This window comes from Dama dama, chromosome 24 (genome assembly GCF_033118175.1).
Source record: "Dama dama isolate Ldn47 chromosome 24, ASM3311817v1, whole genome shotgun sequence".
NCBI lineage: Eukaryota > Metazoa > Chordata > Mammalia > Artiodactyla > Cervidae > Dama > Dama dama.
Genome location: NC_083704.1, coordinates 29,204,169 through 29,231,630, shown reverse-complemented (window position 1 = coordinate 29,231,630; position 27,462 = coordinate 29,204,169). Strand labels below are relative to the sequence as shown.

At 38.1% G+C, this 27,462-nt stretch overlaps 1 long non-coding RNA gene across 1 annotated transcript in view; it reads left to right on the top strand.

The window, feature by feature from the left end:
- Nucleotides 1-5,434, top strand: part of LOC133046130 (uncharacterized) — a 233,292-nt gene extending 227,858 nt beyond the window's left edge. The window contains exon 3 of the long non-coding RNA XR_009690421.1: nt 5,378-5,434. This is a non-coding gene — a long non-coding RNA (uncharacterized LOC133046130). The remainder of the gene's footprint in view (nt 1-5,377) is intronic.
- Nucleotides 5,435-27,462: the final 22,028 nt, after the last annotated feature.

Sequence of the window (27,462 nt, the reverse complement as noted above, 5' to 3'; positions counted from 1 at the left end):
AAGGACGTCACACAGAATGCTGGGCTGGATGACTCACAAGCTGGAATCAAGATTGCCAGGAGAAATATCAACAACCTCAGATATACAGATGATACCACTCTAAAGGGAGAAAGTGAAGAGGACCTAAAGAGCCTCTTGAGGAAGGTGAAAGAGGAGAGTAAAAAAGTGACTTAAAACTCAACATTCAAAACACTAAAACCACAGCATCTGGGCCCATCATTCTGTGGTAAGTAGAAGGGGAAAAAGTAGAACCAGTGACAGGTTTTATTTTGGGGGGCTCCAGGATCACTGCAGTTGGTGACTGCAGCCATGAAGTTAAAAGACACTTGCTCCTTGAAAGGAAAACTATGGCAAACCTACACAGCATATTAAAAAGCAGAGACAACAGTTTGTCCATAAAGGTCTGCATAGTCAAAGCTGTGGTTTTTCCTGTTGGCATGTAAGGATGTGAGAGTTGGACCATAAAGAAGGCTGAATACCAAAGAATTTATGCTTTTGAATTGTGGTGCTGGAGAAGACTCTTGAGAGTTCCTTGGACTGCAAGGAAATCAAACCAGTCAATGCTAAAGGAAATCAACTTTGAACATTTGGAAGGACTGATGCTAAAACTAAAACTCAAATACTTTGGCCACCTGATGTGAAGAACTGACTTGTTGGAAAAGACCCCGATTCGGGGAAGGATTGAAGGCAAAAGGAGAAGAGGGCAGCAGAGGGTGAGATGCTTCCATAGCATCACTGACCTAGTGGACATGAGTTTGAGCAAACTCTGGGAGACAGTGAAAGACAGGGAAGGCTGGTGTGCTGCAGTCCATGGGGTCACTAAGAGTTGGCACGGCTTGATGACTGAATAAAATACTGTCACTTGGGAAGGATTGTTTTGTCCTGAACAAATTACCAGCATACATTTTAGTTCTAAATAATTGAGCAGGGTGTAGCTCAGGACATTTTGTTCTCTATATTAAAATAATCCTTTCTGACCCAGGCTTTCCAGCTGCTGCCTCTTCATAGTTGCTTTTTGCCACGAAGGTCTACACTCATTCATGGATTTCTGGTTCTTTTGTATAGTGACATAGCCGGTGCATTTACGTTTATACCAGCTGATTTTGTTCAAAATGCGGATTTGTCCAATCCTTAGCAGAGGTAGATTCATCTATTTATTCATTTGTTCATGTATCAATTTCCTGTCTGTTCTCACATGTGCTTTATATGTAGTTTCTAATAAAAGCCATCATTAAAATTTAAATATAACTGAAACCTATTACAGCAGCAGGTAAATGACAAGGATGGTGTAAATGACAAGGATCGTGCAAATGACAGTGTTAGTCACTCAGTAATGTTTGACTCTTTGTGACCCCGTAGGCTGTAGCCCGCCAGACTCCTCTGTCCCTGGAATTTGCCAGGCAAGAATACTGGAGTATGTAGCCATTCCCTTCTCCAAGGGTCTCCTCGACCTATGAATTGAACCCGGTTCTCCTGCATTGCAGGCAGAGTCTTTATCATCTGAGCCAACAAGGACAAGGATATAGTATTGGAAAATTTAATAAATTTTCAATGATATTAAAAGTAAATACTTTATGCATATTATGTGCTGGACACTGCTTCCCCACCCCCCCACCCCCCCCATAGATTATCTCATCTGCGCTTATAAAAACAGTGTGAGATGGGAATAAAATTAGTATTATGCTCTTTTTATGCATGGGAAATCTGAACTTAAAGGTGAATGGAATGAAAGCCTTTCCATGTGTTCTTGTCCAGGGAGAGGCTGTTATACAATCAACTAGCACGAATGCCTGGTTTCTTTGCTTGAATAAAGCAGCACAAAGGTGGTATTCAGTAATTCCTGTGATTTTAACCCATTGAAGGAATCTACTTAGGTATGTTCTACCTGGTTTATCTCTGTATGTTGGCACATCAGATAGGAAGTTTTCACCAAATCCCTTCTATATCTGATAAGAATCTGCTTAGTCAAATTTTATTCCAATTAGAATTAAACAAGCATTCTCTAATTTTTAAATAAAAAAGCTTCTTAATATCTACTGAGATGTTCGTAGACCTTTGTGGGTAAATCTTAGATATTACTCCTTACTTTCCAACCTTTCCATCCTGCTTTCCAGTCTCTGGCATCATCCTTTGCTTAATGGCATCTAAGAAATCTGATAGAGGTGTTCATGATGTTAGCCCATCCAACAGGTAAATTCTTTAGATAAAAGTGCCCATAGGGAACAGTTCCTAAAATGGAAGGGGTGAGTTTTGAACTAAGTAATGTGGATAAGGAGGGGATTCTTTGAAGTATGTGTAGATTTTAAGTACTAACTGCATTTTTTGTGTGTATACACATCCCTCATGATGGATAGGAGACTCTTATCAATGTTACTGTAGAGTCACTGGTTACCATATGCCAGGTAGTGGACTGAGAACTGAATTACATTATGTACTTATTTTTCATCTGTTCTTTGAGGCTGAATAGCATTATCCTCCCTACTTTGTAGGTGAAGTTGAGGCTTTTACCAATTAACAAATTGCTCATGATCACATGGCTAGTAAATAATTTAACTCGCATCCCTTCCCAGGCAGCTGCCCCAGAGCTTGTGCTTTTAAACAAGAGGAACATAATTATAATTTAATGAATGAAGTTAGTCTGCTTTCATTTCAGACTGTATCATTCTAGTGGATAATTGTAATCTTTACTTTCATCCTGGAAGAAAAGAAAATATATATGTATATGCCAAGATTCTAGTAATAATTGAAAATAAAGAATGAAGCCTTGCCCGCAGTTTTCCCGTTTTTGTTTTTAGGATAACTCTCATTTTAGCTGTTGTTTTTGATGTGTAATCTGGAGTTGCATATAGTGCCAGTAACTGTAAATAGAGGTTTACCCTCTTATCAGTGGGTATGCTTAGTATAAAAAAATTAGGATTTGAGATACACACACATATATATACAGCTGATGACCAACCATATTTAAAAAATCAAATAGTGATGTATTTATGATTCATGGTTAAGTTAATTATAGGATTTGTTTGTTTCATAGGAAGCACTGCCTTAGATTTGTTAGAATCACTTGTGGCTCTTTATTTTTGGAGAATATTTAAGAAAGTAAAGGAAAAAGAAAAATTCCATTTCCAATATATAAACAATATAAAGAAGATTTGGTTCTGATGTTCCAGACTTATTGATACTGACCTGAAAGTAAAGGTATTAAGAAATGTAGCAAAGTGATGAACTATTAGGGCGCCCGCCAGGCGACAGTGTAAGCGTAAGACGTGATAAGGCATTTACGGTAGTCAGGGAGAGATTCTGTTTCTATCTCAATCAAATATGCTATGTTTAAATGTAAATTCGACTAGAGTTTTATAGTTAAAGATACTTCTGAGTGGCATATATTTATATATACATATACATATACATACACACACACACATAAAATGATATTTTCAATTATAAAAAGACAATTACTCAGAGTTACAGTTGGAGGATATACACATACACATAAACATGAAACTATAAATACACACACACACATATTTGTGTGTTTCCCTTGTGGCTCAGACAGTAAAGAATCTGCCTGCAATGCAGGAGACCTGGGTTCGATCCTGATCCCCTGGGTCAGGAAGATCCCCTGGAGAAGGGAATGGCAACCCACTCCAGTGTTCTTGCCTGGAGAATTCCGTGGACAGAGGAGCTGGGCGGGCTACAGTCCATGACGTTGCAAAAAAGTCAGACACAACTGAGTAACTAACATTATTCATCTATTCTTGAAAGAACACTGGGGTGGGTTGCCATTCCTTTCTCCAGGGTATCTTCCTGACGCGGGGATCAGGATCGAACCCAGGTCTCCTGCACTGCAGGCAGATTCTTTACTGCCTGAGCCACCAGGGAAACACACAAATGTGTGTGTGTGTGCATATATATATTTGTAGCTTCATGTTTATGTGTATATCCTCCAACTTTAATTCTGAGTAATATAATTGTCTTTTTATAATTGAAAATATCATTTTGTGTGTGTGTGTGTGTGTGTGTGTGTGTGTGTGTGTGTATAGGCCACTCAGAAGTATCTTTAACTATAAAATTCTAGTCTAATTTACATTTAAACATAGCATATTTGATTGAGATAGAAATAGAATCTTTCCATCTATTCTTAGTAATATGTATATATTTTCCTTAGAGAGGAAACTGTTGCTTCAAGAAAAAGTACTTTCAGGTAGAAAAGTATTTCACAGTTAAAGTTTAACTTGGTGGATTTAAGAGAAGATATAATGCCATATTTGGAGAAGGAAGTGGCAACCCACTCCAGTATTCTTGCCTAGAGAATCCCATGGACAGAGAAGCCCGGTGGGCTACTGTCCATAGGATCGTACAGAATCAGACACTACTGAAGCGACTTAGCATGCACACATAATGCCAGATTTACTGGAAGAGTTTTGTTACATTCATTTTATGTAATCATAAAATGAGCAAAAACAGTGGCATGCCTCCTAGTTGTTTTTCATTATTTAAAATCACGTTGTAACATATTTTCTTAGGAAATGGTCACTCCTACTGAATCTGAGTACCTGAGAATATCGCAGGCTTCTAAAGTTGTTACACTCACAAGAAGCCGTTAAGTGGTGAAACCACTGCTCAGTAGTTACACAGCAAGGCAGGCACCTAGTTTGATTTGGTTTGTTCATTAATTTTGTGTATTAGTTTTTTTAATATCCCATATATAAAGCATGAGTGGAGTCATACAGATTTGTCTTCTTCCCTCTAACTTATTTTACTTAGCTTAATACCCTCAAGGTCCAGCCACATTGTTGCAAATGGCAAGATTTCACCTTTTTATGGCTGAGCAGTGTTGCATTGTATATGAGTCCTTTTTATCCATTCATCTGTTCCTGGGCACTTAGGTTGTTGCTGTTCCTTGACTATTTAAAATAATGCTGCAACAAATGGTGCATATAGCGGTGCATGTGTCTTTTTTCAATTTGTTACCACTTGGGAAGAGGGACATGGCGAGGGTAAAATGGGTAAAGGGTGACAGAAAAATTTGTGGTGATGAGCATGGTGTTTTTGGTGAGGCATACAAAAGTAGAAGTATAATGTATACATGAAACATATAGTGTTAACAGTCAAGGTCACCTCAATAAAATTTAAAAATTTAAAAAATACATGTTTTAAAAAAAGTTCACAGAGCTAGTGAGATACACAGCATAGAACCCAAGCTCCTGTCTCTAATTTTGGCCATTCTATTAAGCCTGGAATCCATACCAACTGTATTTAATGTTTATTTCCTTCTAATTTGTTTAGAATGGAAATTGTTAAGCATTAACTACATATAAGAATATTTATCCTTGAAAAATGTATTTATTTGTACATTATTTTTTTTTTTTAATTCTAGGAATCATTGACATATAGTAACTCCACAGCATGTGGCCCCAAGATCTATACTAAAAGGTAAGCTTCCCCAAAGGGAAAACTTTTTCTTACCTGTATTTCACCTTGGATTAGCATCCTCAGTTACTATGGAAACATTCAATCCTTAGAGTGATACAGTGAGATCATTTTTGATGTTTTTCTGAAAGTTGAAGTTAACAGTAGTGAAGTCATACAAGTTTGAACCTTGAAAATAGGAAGTTGCACCCTCTCTGGGTTCTTTCTGGAGAAGATACTTGAGGCAGATATTTGGTGGTTCAAATTAATGTGATAATTCAAAAAGTTCAGAATTTGGCATCATGGAAAGAGTATTGGGAATAAAATGAAGGTTGTTGCATTTTTGCCCATGACTTATGGAGAGAATATTTTCAGTCAGATCTTCAAAATACTAAGTTAATGAGTCTGCAAATGTTGAGGCATTAAAATTGAAGTCTTTTAGGGGTAAAGCATGAGTGTTGTAAGTTACTGTCATGCATGCCCCCTCTGTCTACACTTGCCTACTCTGTCTTGAACTTCATATTTTTTTCCTTTATAAAAGATACAGATATACGCAAGTAAAACTTGCTGTTTTCAGTTTTGTAACACTGTAACAAAGTACCATGAACTGGGTGACTTAAAACAATGGACATTTATTTTCTCACTGAGTAGAAAAGAATGAAATCAAAGTGTAGGCTGGGCTGTGCTTTCTCTAAGAGTTTTAAAGGAGAAATTCTTACTTGCGCCTTGCATCTTCTAGAAGTTGCTGACAACTTTTGGTGTTCCCTGGCTTGTAATTGCATCACTACAGTCTGCCTTCACATGGCTTCTCCCCTGTGTGTGTTTGAGTCTATATTTCCCCTTCATGTGAGGACGCCAGTCCTTACGTCAGGCCCACCCTAGTCTAATATGACCTCATCTTAACTTGATTACATCTGCAAAGACCCTTTCCCCAAATAAGGTCACATTCATGGGTCTCAGGATTAGGATTTCACTATACCTTTTTGTGGGATATTGTTCACCCATAGTAGGACCTGGCCCTTAAAAGTGGCAAGAGTGATATTGAAGTTAACTACAGTTAACCAGACATTCATGGGGAAAAATGTTAATCTGGAGGATGGTGGTAGAGGAAAATCTCATTGCATTGCTGTGTAGAAAATAAAAAGCTGAGTCACTTTAAGAGATGTAATAATTATCAAGGGATCCTGATGGCCAAATTGTCTCCCCAGCAATAGAAAACAAAATATTCTGTGATTCAGTATAGGGCTTGATACCTTTGGGTAATATTAATGCATACTCTTGAGTCTCAGGGAATTTTCTTAACACCCTCTATTGAAAAAAATATATAGAAAAAAATTATTTAATTTGATTTCCCCTTATGAGCCCCAGTCCTTCATAAGCCAAGATTAACTAAGGTATTCTTTACCAATTAATTCTTACTCTGTAAAAAGTCACCCCAGAATTCAGTGGCTTGTAATAGTGACCATTTATTATTTCTTATGAGTCTATCAGCCCACAGTTTGCTGGGTGTGTCTGTGTGTCTGAGGTCAGTTTGTAGGTTGGGTGGGGGAGGCTCTGCTCCCTGTCGTCTCTCAGGGAGCCAGGCTTTTTATTCATGGAGCTGGCCTTGTTCCAGGATATGAGTGCCCTCACACTTACTGTGAACAACTATTTTTACCTCCTCAGACTTCTCTAGCTAGAATCCATCCCACACAAGGAAGTAGGAGTGATCTTAAATCACGTTCTAAATGTAATCTAACTACCAGAACCACCTATAAATCTGCCAGTCTTCCCTGTTTTCCTTGGATCAATTCCAGATGTTTAACACGGCTTCAGAAGTTTCAACATTATCTGGCTCTTGCTTAGCTGTCTACCTTTCTTTCTCCCACCCCACACTTTCCAAAGTAGGTTCTTCCAACCTGAATTTCTTTAAATTGTTTAAATATCTCATCTTCTATCTTGCTCTTGTGCATTGTAGCCCTTCTTCCAGGAACAGCCCTTTTCTCCATCTTCTCCCTTCTCCTACCTTTGTGTGATCAACTCATTTATCACTAAATGAAAGCTCAGTTCTTCCAGGAAGCCTTCTGTGTTTTCCTTTGCCTCAGTTAAGCTTCTCTTGGCTGCTGACATCAATATGAATGACATGATAATCACAGTGTCCTGCAATTGCTTGCCTAATTATCTTACTCTCCCACCTTGGACTCTGATGCCCAGTGATTACATCTTATTGTACATTATGGTATTCCTAGAATGTAACAGTACGTGCATGAAGAATGACTCAGTAATTATTCATGGAAAGAATGAAGGATTCAATGACATCTTTTCTATTCTAATTCTTCTGTCTTTAAAGGTTTAAGTGGTTGGGCGTGTTCAGAATTAATGTTGAAAGGCAGAGGGTCACCTTCCCTCGAATTTTCCTCATTCTCCTTTGTCCCTGTCTTATAGAGGGCCCTGGCTCCCCCTCTGGTGCCTTGGCCTTTTGCTATCTGTTATTTGTAGCCTGTGGAACAGAACAGCTGCAAAATAGTGTACTTTAGTTCATGCATTTCCTCTCTCTTTTTCATTTAATTTCAAAAAGGAAAACAAATTTTAATTCGTGGCTAACACTTGAAAATTAGATTTCCCATGCAGTGATGATTTCCAGATTCTCTTAGAAGAGACCGGATTGTTTTCTGCCCTGGGCCCGCATTCCCAGGTGGCGTGAGGGCCTGTTGGAGCAGCAGATGCCTTCCTCTACCTTCAACTCATCATGCCTCATCATTTGCTATCTATATGGCCCTGGCAGGCACTCGAGTTCCCTGGTGGCTCAGTAGTAAAGAATCCGCCTGCCAAAGATGAGGGTTTGATCCCTGGATCGGGAAGATCTCCTAGGGAAGGAAATGGCTACCCACTCCAGTAAAAAACCCATGGACAGAGAGCCTGGTGGACTGCAGTCTATCCAGTTGCAAAGAATCAGACAGGACTTAGTGACTGAAACAAAACAAAATAAAAGCTCGACTTCTAAGAGTTTGTCTCTTACAAACCAAAGATGATGGGTTTGGTCACTGAACCATTTTGTTGTTCCTGTTGTATATCTACCCCACTAAGTAAAAGTAATTTACGTTTTGTGTTCAGAGCTCTGTGCTTAATTTCCTGCTCAAATACTCAAACAGATAAACTAATCTCTCCAAAACTCTTTTCTCCCCCACCTGTAAAATGGAGAAATGGAGACTATAATCTTGTGTATGAACTTGCATCAAGTTCCTTTGTTAAAACCACAACATTCCATCTAACCTGTACACATAGAGAAAATTGAAGAAAATAGTTTTTCTGGATTGATGCACATAATTTTCATCTTTTATTGGATGATATTAATTTAAACAGATTAGGAAAATTAAGTATCTACACATGCTACAACATGGATGAAGTTTGAAACTGTTATCCTAAGTGAAAGAAGCAAGCACAACAGGCTCCATATTATATGAATTCATTTATATGAAGTTTCCAGAATAGAAAAATGATAGAGACAGAAAGCATGGTAGTGGTTTCCAAGAATTAAGGAAAGAGAGTAATGTGAAGTGGCTGCTGGTGGGCCCCTGGTGTCCTTTCTTGGGTGATGAACATTTTCTGGAGTCGGATGGTGGTGGTGGCGACATGGCCCTGTGAATATGCTGAGACACTGGATTCTACAGTGAATGGTGAATTTTATGGTGTGTGCGCTCGGTCGCTTCAGTCATGTCCCACTCTGCAACCCTGTGAACGGTAGCCCACCAGACTCTTCTGTCTGGGGGATTCTCCAGGCAAGAATGTTGGAAAGAGTTGCCATCCCCTTCTCCAGGAAATCTTCCCAACCCAGGGGTCGAACCAACATCTCATGTCTTCTGCACTGGCCCAGATTTTATGGTTGTTGCTGTTGTTCAGTCACTCAGCCATTTCCAACTCTTTTTATGCTACGTGGATATCAGTGAAGTCATAAAACACTAAATTCATGTTTTAGGAAGACAAGATTTTTCTTTCAAATGTGGTGAGTAGGACGTGTAACAGAATAAGCAGACTTCTTGGGCGGTCACTCAAGTCAATAAGCACGGTTTTCCACAAAGTCCTGCTGTGCGCTCCAAAACCAAAGACCAAGGCAGATTTCTAATTGTAAAAATTCATAGTTTAATCCACTGGTTATGAGAGATGGGGTCAGAGATGGATTCGTGTTTAAAATTCATCAATTACATCTTCTCTAGCCACACATTCCTCTAACAATAACATGAAGGTACTAACGGCCATTTTGGTGGGTTATTGTAAGACAAAGGAAGAACAAATGTCAAATTTTTACCATGGTGCCAGTTACAAACAGTTCCTCTCTCTATATATATGTGTGTGTGTATATATATATATATATATATATATAAATTGAAGTAAAATAGACTTGTAATATTATATAATTGATGTATTTTAATGAGTGTTACTTGGTTGTAAGTATTAGGCTGTAACACGGTTTTTGGCGACTCAGCTTTTCCACCGTTACCCTCCCACATCCCCAGCGCCCCCTCCACAGGCATCTTTGCCAGAAAGAAAAGCACGGCTAGAATTTCTGCTATCACTTAATGAATTTAATCAGTCCCGTAGGGACTTCTGATAAAGCAGAGGAATGTTTAACAGAGAAACATTATTTTTATGCTTCCTGTGTTCCTCCTAGTAGTTGACAGAGCCTTCCCTCGCAGAAGTAACATTACCTGTGCTGAGAGGGGCATTAGCATACCATGAGGGTGATGTTAGAACTAAGAGAACACATCCCTGTGGCCTTGTATTAAAAATGTGTCTGTGCGTGTGCCTCTGAATGCAAGTCAACATGTTGCCAGTAAGAAAATAAACTGCTGCCTGAAAATGTATGTTTCAATTGTCTATCATTTTTATTATTTATGATTTTTTTCTGTTTAAACATTGTAGAGTTATTTTTTTTTTTTACCTTTGGTTTTATCTTTGGAAATTAAAATTAAAATCATAGTTTGGGGATATAGAAGATAATTGAGTTAGTCAGTGAAGTATACTATACATTGTAACATTAAGCAGAATTGTTTAATCTACATTATGAAGAAATGACTGTGTGAATTGCTCCATTTGATACAGTGGTTGCTTTCTGCTTTTCTTTGTGGATAATGGAAAGGATTATGCTATGGTGAGTAGCCAGAATAGCTGAGATTGTATCATTTGCCTCTTAGCAAGGATTTATTGGTGGCTCACTAAAAGCCAACATCTTCAGTAGGACCTAGGGTTATGGTGGCAAATAAAATATATATATACACCCTCAAATTCTGAGTTTGATATCTAATGGAGGGGGCACGTGGTACTTCAGCAGTAAAGAATCCACCTGCAATGCAGGAGATACAAGAGATGCGGGCATCAGACTTCTTTTCACATAATGAATTAACCCTTTGATATTAGGGAATGATACTCTTTCTGTTCTCAGTAATGCTTCTTGACATATTTATTTCATATCATATTAAGATTAAAATCCCTCCGTTATTTAAATTAATATTTGCCAGGGGTTCCATTTCTAGTTTGTTTCCAGTCCTTACTAGTCATTTTAGGTGTGTCTTCTTTTAGTAACATATAGCTATATTCTTTTCAATATATTGTTTTTCTCATGTATCAGAGGAGTTTAAAAGTTCATACTTACTTTGAATCTTAAACAATCTTTCCATTCTTTCTACTGTCTTATTTTGTGTCAGCACACTTTGTGTGAGATTTTTTGTTTCTGCATATTTCTTCTTTTCTGAATTCTAATGGAACAACTAATTTTTCTTTTATTCCACTATTCTTTGATTATTTCAGATTTCTTATTATGTCTCTATTTGTATATAGCTCCTTTAATTTTACACTTAGCAATGCAAAATTTAATAACGTTCTTACATAAGACCTAAAATACTTTATTTCTAATTATACCACACAAAGTTCCACATTTTTCTCGTATACATAGTAAAATACTATGGAAACTTGATTTTTTTTTCAGTTAGTGATTCTTACTGTTATATTCAATATAGTTAAGGTTTCATTTATATAGAATTCCTTATTCATTTGCTCATTTATCATTTGTCATTTGTTTCTAGTTTCCTAATCTGTAGTGTTCAAATTCCTTTTTTATTAACACCCACAAAACATTTTTCTGTGGCTTCTGTTAGTGTTCAGTTCTGTTTGTTTGTCACAAAATGTCATTTTTTTTTTAACCATTATTTTGGAGTGATATTGAACTAGGGTTGGAATTCTTGGTTGCCCAGTTTTTCCCTTCAATACTTTGAAGATACTATTCTGTTGTTTTCTACTCTTTATTTACTGCAGATTTTAAAGTCTTCTGTTAGTCACACTGATGATCTTTTATAGGTGGTCTTTTTGTTTATTTCATTTTAAGATTTTCTCTGTGTTTGGAGTTCTGAAGTTTCATTATTATTTGTCCAATTAAGCACTTATTTTTAGTTTTACTCATGTGATGCCTTACTTTCAATCTGAGGTCATGTTTTGGAAAATTGTCATTCATCATTTATTTGAACAATTGACACTCAACATCTTTTCCTTTGTCCTTTGTTGTATATCTAAATAGACGTTTTGGGACCATTTATTTCTCCTGTCTATAATGCCTGGTTATTCTTTTCAGTGTCTGTTTCTTTACATCACCATTTTGCTTTTTGAGAAAATCTGTCATTTCCTCCTCCAGTTTTCAAATTCTTTCTTTATCAGTGTCTACTCTGTTACTTAACATTTATATCAGTCAAAATAGCAAATTTATGCTGCACTAGCAAATAACTCCTAAGTCTTATGGGCAAAAACAACAAACATTTATTTCTCCCTCATGTTACATACCCACTGCAAGCTAACGTGGGAGCTTTGCTCATCATATTCCATTCATGTTGATGGAATCACTGCCAGGAAATGATTCCATAAGTGCTGAGGCCGAATTCAGAGCACCTGTGGGATCATGAACTAAGTCTGAAAACTTTCTCATGAAGGACATGTGTCACTCACTTTTGTTTACATTTCATTACCAAAGTCACAAGGCCATGGATGACTCTGAAGAAGGCAGATAATGCAGTATTAACAATTGCCTGGAAATAAAGAATATTTGTTAAAAGCACTTAATTGCACTTTAAAATGTTTGTTGGCTTTTAAATTTTCTATTATTTTTTTTTTCTGGGAACTTCTATTTGGTTTCTTTGATTTCTCTTTCTGTGTATCTTTTATAATGTTCTGCTATTTTCTTGTGGGTTCAATTCCTTTCTAACATTTTCCAAACTCTTACTTTCTATTCATGTTCATGATCTTTTTTCATTTTGAGTGCTTACACTGCATATCCTTTTTACTGGGCTAGTAGATTCATTCTTGTCATAGCTTTTTCCCCCTCACATAGTCTGTCTTTTTATATTGTGAGCTCATATTAGATTTATTTTTTTCACGTGAGAATGCTGTGGATGTTATGTTGTGAAAACATGACACAGAGGTGGTTTTGCTTTTGCTTCTACCAAGGTTTTGGGATGTAAAATGTCACAGACCAGTGTTCATTTCCTACAGCTCATGAGTAGTATACAGTTAGGTCTTATACTAAAGTTTAGCAAAAGCTTCAGGTTTCATTTTCTTCCATGCATTGAACCTGGGCAAGACAGTAGAATTCCATACTGAGTTTTGAGGTGGCTTGAGATCATGTCCCCCAAAGAGGGTCCCATTTGGTACCTGCCTCTCAGGCAGATCCTTCAAGATGAGATGTGGAATCCTTTCACCTACCGCCCACACATTTTTCAGCCTAGTGTTGTGCTGTTGTTCGTGTTGAGTGAGTCTGCACAAGAGCCTTTTATAAAGCAGATTTTCTGTTCCCTGTAGTTTTATATTTTCTTGAGCATGTGCCCCTTTGGTTTTCAAATCCAGGGGTTTAAGGGGCTCATCTCCGTTGTGCAGGATCTAGCCATTGAGGTGTTTGTGGAATTCAAATCCCCTACTCTGCAGGGAAAATAACCTCACTTTTGTAATTGCTCCCATCTTTGGATTGATCTGACTGGGGTGTGAATTTTTCTTGACGAGCCTTTATCTCTGCCTTTTCTGCTATCCCCTTGCTGTCGTTTTACCGTTTGCTCTGGAGACTCTTCATCCAGCTTTCAGGTCTCTTTCTGAGGGGATTATTCTATATGTAGCTGGCGATCCCTTGTGTTGATGGAAGGAGGTTAGTTCAGGATCTTCTTATGTCGTTTCAGGCTTTCTAAACTGTTAAGTACTTTGCCTGTAACTAGTTAATGACCAGAGCTGGAGACCCCCTCCCACTCTTTCCCAATAGCTGGAAATGCATTAAACAATAGAAAATGGAAACCCTGAGTCTTGTATTGAATTTTCTTTGATACAGGATTAGCAGTCAAGAAGCCCTGAGTGAAACAAGTGAAAACCACACAGGCAACGACTGCGGGAGTTTTAGAAGGCAGTGAGGAAGTGGCTCTCCTGGTGCTAAGTGCTCGTATGATACATTAACCAGGGATAAACGCCCTGGCTGTCATCTGAGTCAGATAAGAACTGAACATTCAAGGCAATTGGTTGAGTACAAAGGAAATCTTTGGGTTGTCTGCCCAGTATACTGCCCTGATTTCACTTAGAAGTATCCAGCTGGCACAGCCCTGGCGGAAAGGAAGCAAGGCGTCTCCTTCTACCACGGAGTGACCGGAGCAGGAGATTTTTCTCTTTGAGGAATTTCTCATGAGGACACAGAGTCTAGATGAGACCCGAACAAAGGAACCAGTGAATCATGCTAATCTTGAGCTATTTTAACTCACTACATACTAACACAGAAGAATCCGGAAAGGGCAAGGAAGGCAGCGTGGCTCAGAGGGTGAGAGAGCTGTGACCACATGGTCCCTGAAACAGAGAAAAGGTAGCTGCTTTGCCCCGACCTGTTCCTTGTGATTTTACTCCAGCTGCACTTCACAGCTCCAGGTTCTCCGAGATTCCTTCTGTTCTCACAGCGAACTAACTTTTTGCTCAGGCTCCTGTGAGGGGTCCTCTCTTTCTTTACCATCTGAGACACTAGGGAAACCCAATGGAGCCTCTCTTTCTTAAAATTGAGATTTCTCACCCTGGACATTGACCCAATATGTCCCATGACAACATATTGATACTATTTAAACAAACAAGCAAACAAAACAAACTCCTTGAAAGCAACATTGTAGTTTAAGTTCATTGACCAAATGACTGGGTGATATTAGGCAAAATGTCCCTAATTCCGTAAAATTCCATTATGATGCCTGGAATAATGGGTCAGAAGTTAGGACAATGCTAAAGTGGCTTGAGAAAAGAGCAAACTGTGCATGATTCAAGGATGTTACTAAGCAGATCCTGGCTTGGAGGCATTGAGACGGTGCTGGCACCTTTAAATAGCTCACACAGCTTCTGAGGCCGGCTACTGACACAGCAGGGTTTATCCACTGGGAGGCTGTGACTCACTTATTCTCCCGATTCCCCTATGTAATCTGACACAGTGTATCCCCAAGACACTTCCTGCTGCTAATGCTTCTATTTCTATCTCGGAGTCTTTTAATTTGTATTTTCCCCAAATGGCTTATGTCTGCTTGTCAAGTGGGATTCTCACCTCACTTGGAACTCTGGCTCTTTGATAAGGAAGAGCAGGCTGGCAAGAAGAGCTGGCGTGCCACAGAAACCGTGTAAGCAATCAACAGCTTCTTTACGGCCAAGTGTGATTTTTCTGCAGCGCCAGCTGAAAGCAGCTCAGCATAGCTGTCTCCTGTTCCTATTGGATTCTCATACACAAAGTTTCTATTAGCGCCTTACCACCGTGTGGAAAGGTAGGAGTTTGGGTGCAACTAGCTGTTCTAACATAACTTCAGTGGATGCATTTCTTGAATCCTGTGTGTCTGATCCCTTAATGGGCACTTAAAACTCAAAACCATTGTAGGTCCTATTCACCTGCACCTAGATGAACAGTGATTATGAATCATGGTCTTGGAATCAAGAAGGATCTGAGTTTGAATCCCAATTTTGTCACAGATTTACTATGAGATATTGGAAAACTTATTTAACCACTCCAGACTTCAGATGATATGTTTAAAAAATGAAGAAAATGTTAGAACCCGCTTTTGGGTTAGATTTTCATATTTTGAAGAAGCAAATATTGTCCATAAGGAGCAGAAAAGTGCCAGGTGCATCACACATGCTCAAAATCGATTAGCTGTTATCCTCATCATCAAGTAAAGACTGCTTATTATTTAAAGCATGTATCCTGTTTTCTCCCATTTCTCTTAAGCACAACTAAATGTTGTTCAGTTCGTTAGGGGAAGTAAGATCATCCTCCTTCATCGCTTGAGGGAGAAAGAAAACACTTTGGGGAAGGTAAATTCTCACCATTGACATGAGGAACTCTGATCGTCATTGTGGACAAAGCACCGCTCTGAACTTCAAGACTTCTATTTGTGTGTGACTTTGGGCAAGTCGTTCACAGTTCTGAGCCTAAGTTTTCTCAACTGTGAAGGGAAAGCTCTGGCCCGGCTGTTACCTGGGGCTCTCTTGACTTGCTGTGCTCTGGGAGTTTCCTCTCCCCAGTGTGAACACTGAGTGAGCGCACCTTCACCGTGGGAGCGGTGCCGTGAGCCCCCAGCTGCGCCGTGAGCGGGGCTCGAGCCTGAGCGCTCAGTGTGCCCCAGACAGACTCGCGTTTTCATCAGTCGCTCAGTCATGTCTGACTCTTTGCAGCCCCATGGACTGCAGCATGCCACGTTTCCCCTTCTTTCACTATCTCCTAGAGTTTGTGCAGACTCATGATCATTGAGTCAGTGATGCCATCCAACCATTTCATCCTCTGTCCCCCCGCCCCGCTTCTCCTCCTCCCCTCAATCTTTCCCAGTATCAGAGTCTTTTCCAATGAGTTGGCTCTTTGCATCAGGTGGCCAAAGTATTGAAGTTTCAGCATCAGTCAATGTACTCAATTTAGGGACTTGTAAATAATAAAGAATTATGAAGATTTAGAACCATTGCATTGCACAGAAACAAAGGTCTATATTAGATCATTTTTATTTCATGCTTTGTTGGGAGGGGAGCTATATTAATCAGGATTAGGTAGGCTTTGCTATAATAACCAGGAATATTAGTTGCTTAATACAGTAAAGTTTTATATCTCTCTCCCATCAAGTCTGGTGCCTGTTGCCTGCTTTGCTTCTCATTTTTCTTTGTTACATTGGCTTTGCTTAAATTTTCGTCGGCTAGAGAGACATCTAGATAGTTCCTGATTAAATTAAATTTATAAGCATCAATTAAATATTGACTGAGAGCTATTCATTTCTGGCTATTTCCTGAGCAAAAAATTAATGAAGAGACATTAAGAGGGATTTAGGTCCTCAGTGAATAATAGCATTAGATGTGCCTTGAAGAAAGGACCACCCCTATGAATCCTACTCTATTTTATCCTTTATGTAGCTGTACTTATTATGTCTTTATCTTATACTTGTACACAGCTCTCTATAGCAACTGCCTGTCCCTTTTGTTCAACATTATTAGCAATAGGACAAATTTGTCCTTGTATACTTTTGATGCTCCTTTTATTTCACTGCCATCAACCACTTGGTGGAGGCTTTTATTTTCCTGCTATTTTTCTCCCTGTGGAGTACAGATGAGGTTAAGAGGATTATTCAGCAGCTGTGTCCAACCACCTGCTCTCAAATCCTTGGATTCTTGGTTTTCGAGCTCTTAAGAACACTGCTGGGGATACCTTAGGTCTTGTCATCACCAACACAGTTAATTCTGCATGTCCGTAAGATTTGGCATCCACCTAACTTTGAAGGCAGCTGTAATTATGGTTTGCCTTTAAAAGTTTCATTCTTCCAGCAAGGATCCAGTTAGCTTTCATCTCATCTCTAATCTCTTACTTCAAAGGTGGATTAAAAGGTATTATAGCTGCAGCCACATCTGTAGAGCACATTTAGTCATTGACCTTTGAGACAAGTGCCTGTCTCACTTCAAAACAGATCTCAATGGGGACAGTAGATTGCCCTGACTCTTCCATGCCCTGCCCTCAACAGACTCACTGGAGATATGTTAACATTCTCCTGTTGTGTGATATTTCATCCTATTCAGATAAAGTTGGTTATGTTTCCTTTCAATTTCCCTCCACTGATACTCCAAGTTTAAGCTTCTCAAATTTCTCTGGCTTGTTTCTGGTTGTTTGTTTCAATGTACTCAGTTCAGGATATTGGTCCATCAGCACTCCATCTGAGATATTCTTTCACTTTGTATTTGAATTTCTCCACTGGGATAATATTATCCAAGTCCATGTGCTTGCAAAGTCTGAAAACTATGCTAATAGTTTGCATGTAGTCCATCAATCCCCTGAAGTCTGGATTTTCTAATCGGTTCTCTGTACAATCTTTAGACAGACATAACTTTTTCCCTTCAAATTTATGTGCTTAAGCCAGAACTGACAGCAAATCTTTAGCTTTTGGGTAGTGTCTGTAAGTATATCTTTGACTTTGATGTCCAAATCCTAGGAGTGATTTGGACATGACTTTTACAGTAATTCAAAACAAAAAAAAAACCACAAAAAATGAAACAAATTTAACTCATTTTAGTGTGATTGTAAGGGAAATTACACTATGTTTTGGGTGATCTATGAAGTTTAAATTATTTTACTACACATGTAATTAGAAGGGTAATTCTGCACTAAATATACTAAATTCGAGACTTTGTTTTGAAATTTTGACAAGCTACCATATGTCTTATTTTAAACGTGACAAGCTAAAAATGTGCCATCATTCCTTTTTTCTATTTGATGAAATAGTAATGTATGCCACTTTGGAGGGCTCTTGAAAAAATATCTTACAGCAATAAACAAATATTTTATGTTAATGTTATCTCTTGAGACCTTTATGATAGTAAACCTAATTTTATTCAACCCATAGGCTTAAAAGGTCATGATGGTTCTTCACACAGTTACAAAATACCACAAACAAAGTGGACTTAAGATGTGATTTTTTTCCAGTAATATAGTTTAAAAATTTCACTAGAAGTAATTGAATAATTAAATGGTAGCATATTGAGAATGAAGTAGAGTCTTTTCAAAAAACTTGTCCCTGTTCTAAAATTGCTTATTATAGAGAAAAGAATCCATTTACTTAAGGGATTAAGTCCCAACTTCTTATCTTATAGATTGGGAAACTTAAATCCAACAATACTGAAAGATTTCTCTAACATCACCCTTTCTAACAGATGAGAGGTGATGCTAGAAAACATGGTAGACCTGGCTACTGCAAACCAGTGCCTACCTACAAATGCAAAGAAATAATGAATAAAATCATATGCATGGAGTAAACGGGACCAACCTACTACTTTTTGAAGCATCTGCCAGCACTGAAAGTGAAAGTGAAAGTCACTCAGTTGTGCCCAACTCTTTGTGACCCATGGACTATACAATCCATGGAATTCTCCAGGCCAGAATACTGGAGTGGGTAGCTTTTCCCTTCTCCAGGGGATCTTCCCAACCCAGGGGTTGAACCCAGGTCTCCCACATTGCAGGTGGATTCTTTACCAGCTGAGCCACAAGGGAAGCCCAAGAATACTGGAGTGGGTAGCCTATCCCTTCTCCAGGGGATCTTCCCAACCCAGGAATCAAACCAGTTCTCCTGCATTGCAGGTGGATCCATTACCAACTGAGCTATCACGGAAGCCCTGTGAGCCCTGGTAGTGGCATTTTGGAAAAAAATGAAATTGGCATATCAACAGTAATGAGAATGGACTAAAGTAATTAAAATTAGAGAGGAAGGGAGAAGTTCAAATTGTTACTACAGAAACATGAAAACTGATAAGAGACTACTCTGAATATTTATACACAAACAAACTGGACAGCTTAGAAGAGATGTATGAATTCCTTGAAATATGAAGTCTTCCAAGACAGAGTCATGAAAAAATAGAAAACGTGAGTGGACTGATTACTAGCAATGAGACTGAAACAGTAATAAAAGTTGCCCCAAAATAAAATCCTAGTCCCAGACAACTTTATTAGCAAATTCTACAAAACATTCAAGAAAGATTTAATATCTGTCCTCAAACTCTTCCAAAAAATTAAAGAGGGGAAAACCTTCCAAATGCATTTTATGAAGCCAGAGTTATGCTGATACCAAAACCAGACAAGGACACCATGAAAAAAGAGAAAATTACAGGTCAGTATTCTTGGTGAACATAAATGCAGAAATCCTCAATGAAGTATTATTATTAGGAGGCAAACACATTAAAAGCATGCTACAGCATGATCAAGTGTGATTTATTCCAGGGATGCAAGGATGACCTCCTTGAATCAATAAATGTGATATCACATAAATTAACAAGAAAGGATAAAAATCATATGATCATCTCAGTAGCTGTAGGAAAAGCATTTGACACAATTCAACAGCCATCTATCATAAAGATGCACAACAAGTGGGTATAGAGACAGTGTTCCTCAACATAGAAAAGTTGTATATGAAAAACCTACAGCCAACATCATTCTCAGTGGTGAAAAACTGAAAGTCTGCCTCTGTCATCAGACACAAAACAAGGATGCCCACTCTAATGCATTTATTCAATAAAGTATTGGAAATCTTAGCCATAGGGGAGGATGGAAATGTTGTCCTTTGGCTGAGAGGTATTTTTTGTGATGTCTAGCTCTTAAAATCAGAAGAGTTAATTTTTACAAGAGTTATTTTAATCCCTTAAAAACTTTTCGTAGTTTTACTAAAAATTCCAAGACTGTCAACACAATTAGATTTATGCAGACTATTTATTATTATTTATTATTACCACTTGATGTCTAGAGCAGTACTTTTGAATCTTAAAAAGTACATACAGATCACTCTGGAATTTTGTTAAAAATGCAATTTCTTTTCCAGTAAGCCAGGTTAGAGCCTGAAACTTCCATTTCTACCAAAATGCCTGGTTGATCTAGCCACGCTTTAAGTAACAAAGACATTAGGATATATACATTTTTACATTCACAGTTGGGGAATTTTTCAGAACATAAGAGAACATTATTTTAGACCTGAAAATAAGGACTTCCCTGGTAGCTCAGTTGGTAAAGAATCTGTCTGCAATGCAGGAGACCCTGGTTTGATTCCTGGGTTGGGAAGATCCGCTGGAGAAGGGAACAGCTGCCCACTCCAGTATTCTGGGCTGGAGAATTCCATGGACAGGGGAGCCTGGTAGGTCCATGAGGTCGCAAAATAACAAAATAAACCTCAGTGAAGTGAGATGACTTGCATAAGAATGCTCTGGCTTGTAGCAGTGCTATAATTAAAAACTAAATTCTATTGCTTCTAACACTTACAGTTTCAGGGATTCTCATTTATTATGTTGATTCCATGCTCTTTTGTTCACTTAGTAAAAGTGCTGCATTCATAGCCCTAATTCATTGTCACTGTCTGGCTTTCAGCTCAAACAGGTACTGGAAGCATAAACATATACACAGGAAGACAGATTTATCTGTTTATCAGCCAAGCTTTTTCAAAGCAAAGCCCAGGATGCAGAGAGACTGTTGATTGATACTAAAATTTTGACAGCTGGGAGTATATTTTCAGCAACAAGATGAGTAACTTGGGCTAAAGGGGACCAATGAGAATAAAGCTCAGATTTATTAAGGACCTTTCCAGTGTTGTGTCCTTTCTCAATGCAAAAATAAATAGTCTATAATTCCAATTATATGATTCTGTAGCATGTAGTTTGCCTTTGATTCACAGCTGTAAATAGCTATCATAATCTTAATCCTCTATGTATTTGGTATCATGCTTTAATTTCTGTAAATTAAAAATGCTGTGATACTCAATATATTTCTGAAAGAATGCAGTACAGAATATATCATATTTTACTTAGAGTTTTTAAAATAACTCCAGCGACTGTCTTTTGTGTAATAAAATGCATGATTTCTACACTTCACATTTGATTTATAAACCTACTGTGTAGCAGAATCAGTGGTTGGAAACATCTGTTTACCCCCTGCGAAGGTCTTTATTTAGTGGGGACGAGAGGAAGTCTGCTGTGGCAAATCTTTTCTTTATGTTTTTAAGAGTTTCTACTAGCTTTATCTTTGGATGAAAAAGATACACAAAAGGGTGCAGTATTTGTATCTGTTCAAAGTGGATATCACAGTCCACTTAGCAGTTTGAGTAATAATGTGATTTGGTTGATGTGTGACCTTGGGCAAGCTTACCATTTTGAACCTCAGTTTTTGCGTTTATGACATAAAGATAGTATTAATATCTACCTTCCAGGGTAATGTGGATAAAATGACAGCATGTTTAAAAGCACTTAAACAGCACTTGGCATATTAAGCTCTGAGGAAATATTCTTTCCTTATTTGCTGAAGCATTTGATATCTCTAGGAACAAGCTGTAGCAAAATGATGATTCTCTTTATTTACCTCATGCACCTAGAATGCTCTCAGGTAAGTGAAGTAAGTTTTAACTGTAATCATTGCTGGAGAGTTAAAGTGTAAACTTTAACTATGGGAAAAGTAAAGGAAGCGTGCTTTTCAGAACCAGTTAAAAATGATTTTTCATTATCTTTTTTATATGTCCCAAACCTTGCTTTACGTATTAGCATGTATAAATGAGAGTTAATGGTAAATAATAGCAGATCAAATCAGCACTAAAGTGCATGGTCTTTCCTCATCATGTATCTGTAATGATATTAGTAGTATCAGTTTCTTGGTTATATATAATGAACTGTTGTATTAGATTTTTTTTTAATTTTGTAAAAGTTATATTTTTATCCCTGTAGCATTACTTGATCAGTAAGAGTAGAAGTTCTTTTGAAACAAGAACATATGGTGAGTGAACAAATATGACCGGTGCAGACATGGGGTGTGTTCCAAAAGTGTGCATTTTTCTCTTTAACAATTCTACGAGCTTCTAAATTGAAGTATTTCTCCCCTTCTGCTTGTTGTTGTTAGATATTACTGGTGGGTTTATTTATGAATATGTCATATTTGCATCAATTCATTTAATTATTCTAGATCTTTTCACCCCATCCAAGTAAAATCATCATTTTCTCTGACTGAATTGTGATAAATATTTATTTCCAGGTGTTATTCAAATGACAGCCCTGTGACATAATGAAACAGTGACTTTATATGATTTGATACTACAGAGATACATCAGTCAGGTCTGCACCGTTTAATTAGCTGGATGTGAATTAACAGAGTGGACTCAGGTTTTTGATAGTTAGACTGATTGGTTGGAGTGGAGTGAATACAATGATCTAACTATTATGATGTATGCTGTACATTGTAATGCATTATGATGTATAATACCCCCATGTTCACCTCACAGCCCCTCTCTGGGATTGCTGAAATGTCTGTTTTTGTAAGAGCTTAGGTGCTACATTTCCCAAAAGAAGTTACACAAGCATCAAGGGAATTTTAATCACTGTGATACAAATTATCATCTGCTTAAGTCTGAGGCAAACCCAAACTATCATGTGCTTAACATAAATCATGTATAGTTCATTGCTCATTGACTCATCATTTGCTTGTTACACTGATATTTTGGAGACCCTCCCAAATTCTAAGTGCTGTGCAGTATAGCGATATATGCATGTCTTCTCTGAAGGGGTTTAACAGAGCAGAGTGATAACCAGGTGAGCAGATACAAACTCTACAGTGTGATAGACTTGTCTTTGGAGCACAGAGTTTGTGGAAAGCTTCACGGGAGAGTTGACGTTAGAACAAAACAGTGAAGAGCTGTACAAGATAAGACACAGGACCCTTCAAAGAGAGGGTCGTTTTGAGCAAGAATTCATGATTACTTTGTATTGCAGTTTTTAAAAAGATGTTTTACTCTTCAGGTCACTAATGTTTCTAGAGTAGATAGAAGCTTCTTTGTCTCCTCCTATCCTTCACTGATCTGAAAAGTCTGAAAAAATACAATTTCCAAGGATTTCAGTCTTTTATGGTTTCCAGGTGAATTATGAACACAGTCTTGCATAATGCTGGAAGTTGGTAATGCTGGACACTTAACTCTCCTAAAAGATCAGTGTGGAGTTTAGTTTTCCTTCTGGCATAATCGTAATCAGTCACAGCGCTGTGGTTGAGCATGTTCCCTGGGGCTCTGTGGTAGGTGTTGTTCAAGGTATTACTGCTTTTACTAAGCAATTCATAATGTTGATTAAGAAGTAACATGGCCGGGGCCCGGGTAAATTAGTGTGAGACAATACATAATGAAATGCCAAGTTCTTGGAAAACTAGAGACTCTTTTTTAAGCCTAACAGCATTTTGTGTGTGTGTGTGTGTGGTTTGTTCTTATATACCTGTATTGACACCACCAACCTAGTTTTGCACCTCATCAGAACAATTACTGTGTTTTAATACAGTTGCACTCTATCAGTGGTACTCAACCAGGGATAATTTTGTTCTCAGGGAAATAATTGGCCATGTCTAGAGATATTTTTAGTTGTTAACAACTGAGAAGTAGGTGCTATTGGAATCTGGTAGGTAGAGACCGGGAGGACTGCTAAATATCCTGCGTTGTACAAGATGGTCTCCTCAACCAAAAATCAGGTGGCCTAAATACCAGGACTATCATGACAGAGAAGCCCTGCTCTACACTGCTGTCTAAGGTGATTCTGTGACTTAGATGTTAGCTTCTATGTTTATGCCTCAGTATAAAAGGGAGATTAATTAACCAGTGAAGTGAGTGAAGTGAAAGTCACTCAGTCGTGTCCAACTCTTTGCGACCCCATGGACTATACTCTACAGTCCATGGAATTCTCCAGGCCAAAATACTGGAGTGGGTAGCCTTTCCCTTCTCCAGGGGAATCTTCCCAACCCAGGTCCCCCACATTGCAAGTGGGTTCTTTACCAGCTGAGCCGCCAGGGAAGCAATTAACCAGTGCGTGTCTGCAACTATATTGGAATAAGAGCTGAAAAATTAGCCTGGAAATTACATGCTCTGCTATGAAACAGAACTAAATATTTTCTTTTTTATCCTATTTTTTATAGAGTAAAAATATTTTCACATAAAACAGCTAAAGAAATAACTCCTTTATGCACATTGTGTGACTGCAGCATTAGTGACTTTGTGAGTGCACGCTGAAACCGGTGTTAACAGATTAGTGACTTTGTGAGTGCACACTGAAACCGGTGTTAACAGAGCAGGCATTGCTCTCATGAGGTCTGTGGTTGCATGGGCTCAAGCGAGATGCTAAACAAATAATTACAGAAATGCATATTGAATTAAAAATGTAGATGTATTTTATAATGTACAGGGTTATTTGAGAACTTCAGGAGAACCTGAGTTAGAAAGGTCTAAAAAAAGTTTCCTTTTAAGTAGAAAAAAGGAAGAGTGAGGGTTGACCAGGCCAAGGATGAACCCCAGACAGAGGTACCAGTACAGGCAGAGGAAGGTAGGAAAGATCTCAGTGCATTCAGTGACCTGTCAGGAGTCAAGGAGGACTAAGTCTGGCAGTTAAGCAGAGGGGCTTGAAAAGTAGGCAAGATTCAAATCGACCTAGATGCTGTGAGGGCATGTAAAGAATTTTTAACTTTATTCTAAAAATAAGATTCAACTTTTAAGACTTTCAAACAAGAGAGTGACTATGATAAGGTTCGCATTTAACACCTAATTAAGACACTTAGAGAACATTATTCTAAGTTTCTACAGGAGCTTATCTTATAATACTCTCGTGATGGAATGGCCGGGGGCGTCTGTATCTGAACCAGTCAGACTGGCTGTCTCTCTCATATACAGATGTCCAAGTCTCCCCAGTTCCATGCCTCTCCTTTAGTGAATCTGGTTTTCAACCTCTTCGTGGTAAAGCATGACTTATGTGATACCAAAAGAAGGAAGCGAGCATCTTTTAGATGCCTCCTATGTAACAGGGGAGGAAACTAACACTTGCTGGTTATTTACCAAGTGCCAGGACTCGGCTAAGCATGTCACAGCTATCCTTCCTCTAAAGCAAGTTCCATTTTATGGATAAAAACCAGAAAATCAGGTCTCAGATGTTAAAGGATCCGACTAGCTTGAGACCCTACAGCCAGTAACTGGCAAAGACGTACTCAGAGTTTCTCCCTCTGATTCCCAAAACTCTATTTTTTCCCCATACAGACTACAGGAGATAGATAATTGATGTCTTCTTTTTGAGCTTCACAATAACCACATGAGGTAGATATGATTTTACCTTTTTTTTTCCTTTTTGGAAGGGATAACTCTGTCCAGGGTGACTTCGTTAATAATTCCTTGGAGATGCAGTTCAGATCCACATTGGTCTGACTCCCAAACCCTATTTTCTTTTCACTGCATCTTTATGCTGTCACCAAAAATTACCAGAGTCTAACATCTTCCCTCTATCGACTTGTGTGGAGATGGAGAAAACTGGTCAGCATTCTCTTCAGAGTGGCTCTCTGTGTAATTTAAAGTCCTCCTCAAGGTGGTATTGACAGCAAGCTTCATAAAGCATGGAATATAATAATTCTGCCAAAGACTGAAACAATAAATAGTAAGGGAACACATAATCCATAGCCTTAATGTAGGTGATTTCCTACAAATAGAAAATAAATAATGTGTGGCATACTTCCAGTTATCCTTCTTAATGATCACTGAACAATGGAATATTTATAAAAGCCTCGGCAACTTTATGTTCCAGCCATCTCGGGACCAGAGCTTTGCTTGGATGGGGTGCTAATGCTGTTTCAGTGCCACTGCTTAACCTTATATGGTGTGAGCAACATGAAGGACTTCTGCTAAATTAAGTTAGGAATTCGGATAGTCCTGGTTTGCACTCTATTACTGCAACTACCTGGCAGTACAACTTTGAACTTGTTGATCCTCTGAGCTGTCTTCTGCAACATGATAATACTTCTCTCAAAGGAACTGTCAGGATATTTTTAAGGTGCCTAGTACAGTGTTGGATAGGAACCCAATAAACTGTCATCATATTCTATACTTAGACTGTCTTTATTCTCTTTTGTTGCTCTTCTTTCTGTTTCTAAGGACCACTTAGTGTTGGAATGTCAAAGGAGGAAGTGGTGTTACTACAATCTTTGAAAGTGATGAAAATAAAACATCTATTTTCCAAACTGTCAAATTTTAGCCTGAGTTATTAATAGATAGTTACAGTCATTCTGGATCTCTTAATCTAATTGAATCCCCAAATGATAGTTAGTTATATTATACAAGCCTTGCTTAAGAAGCAAATGATGTCAATGGAAAATGTATTGCATTTTGATTTGGAAGTTGCTAGGAAAAATTATACAAAAACAGTTTATGAATCTTGGTTTCCTGGTGATTGAAAGGACCTATTTAATGATTCCAACAAAGTTAAAAAAAAAATTGCTGCTATTTTGAAGACAGACAACTCCATGGTGAATCTAGGCCATTGCCATGACAATACAAAGCCCTACAATTTCTTTCTTCCTTTTTTTTCCCCCCTGTGTGTGTGTTTATGTGTGTGTGTGTGTTTTATTCTGCTTCAAATATACTATTTCATAGTCCACGAAATACTCTTAATAATGGTGCAATTTAACTTTGTATTGGAGACATTTTTCAAACCATTTATTTATCCACTGGAGATAAGGAGGTTACGGTAGCTTATATATTGTGTGTATTTCACCTGGTGACTTAAGCACATTTCTAAGCATCTGATATTGAGAGATTGCATAGTAGTTATTTGGTTCAATAATATCATGTTATGATGGAAGAAAAGGCTACAAAGGAATTTGGAACAGTTGTAATATGTCAGGTAATTATTTATCCAGCATTTCTTTTCTCCTCCTCAGGGCAGAGTGACCATATTGGGTTTAGTCTGACATCTTCTTTGGTCTGTACTTTCTGGTTTATTTCTAAAGATTCATCTTCCTGTGGGTCCTCATGTAGATAAAAATTCTCCCCTTTGTCTGTGCAATAGAGTCTCATCTTGGTGTTCACTGTTCCCCATGCTCTGTCCTAAATATACGGTTCTCATCGTGTTTTCCACTATGTCTCCAGCCTAATCACATTAATCTTAACCATATATAATTATGCTTAAACATGAGTTAGCCTTTTCAAATTCTACTGGTTAATAATGATGGAGCAAGAAAAGGAGGGGCTGGAAGGAGAGAAAAAGTGAAAA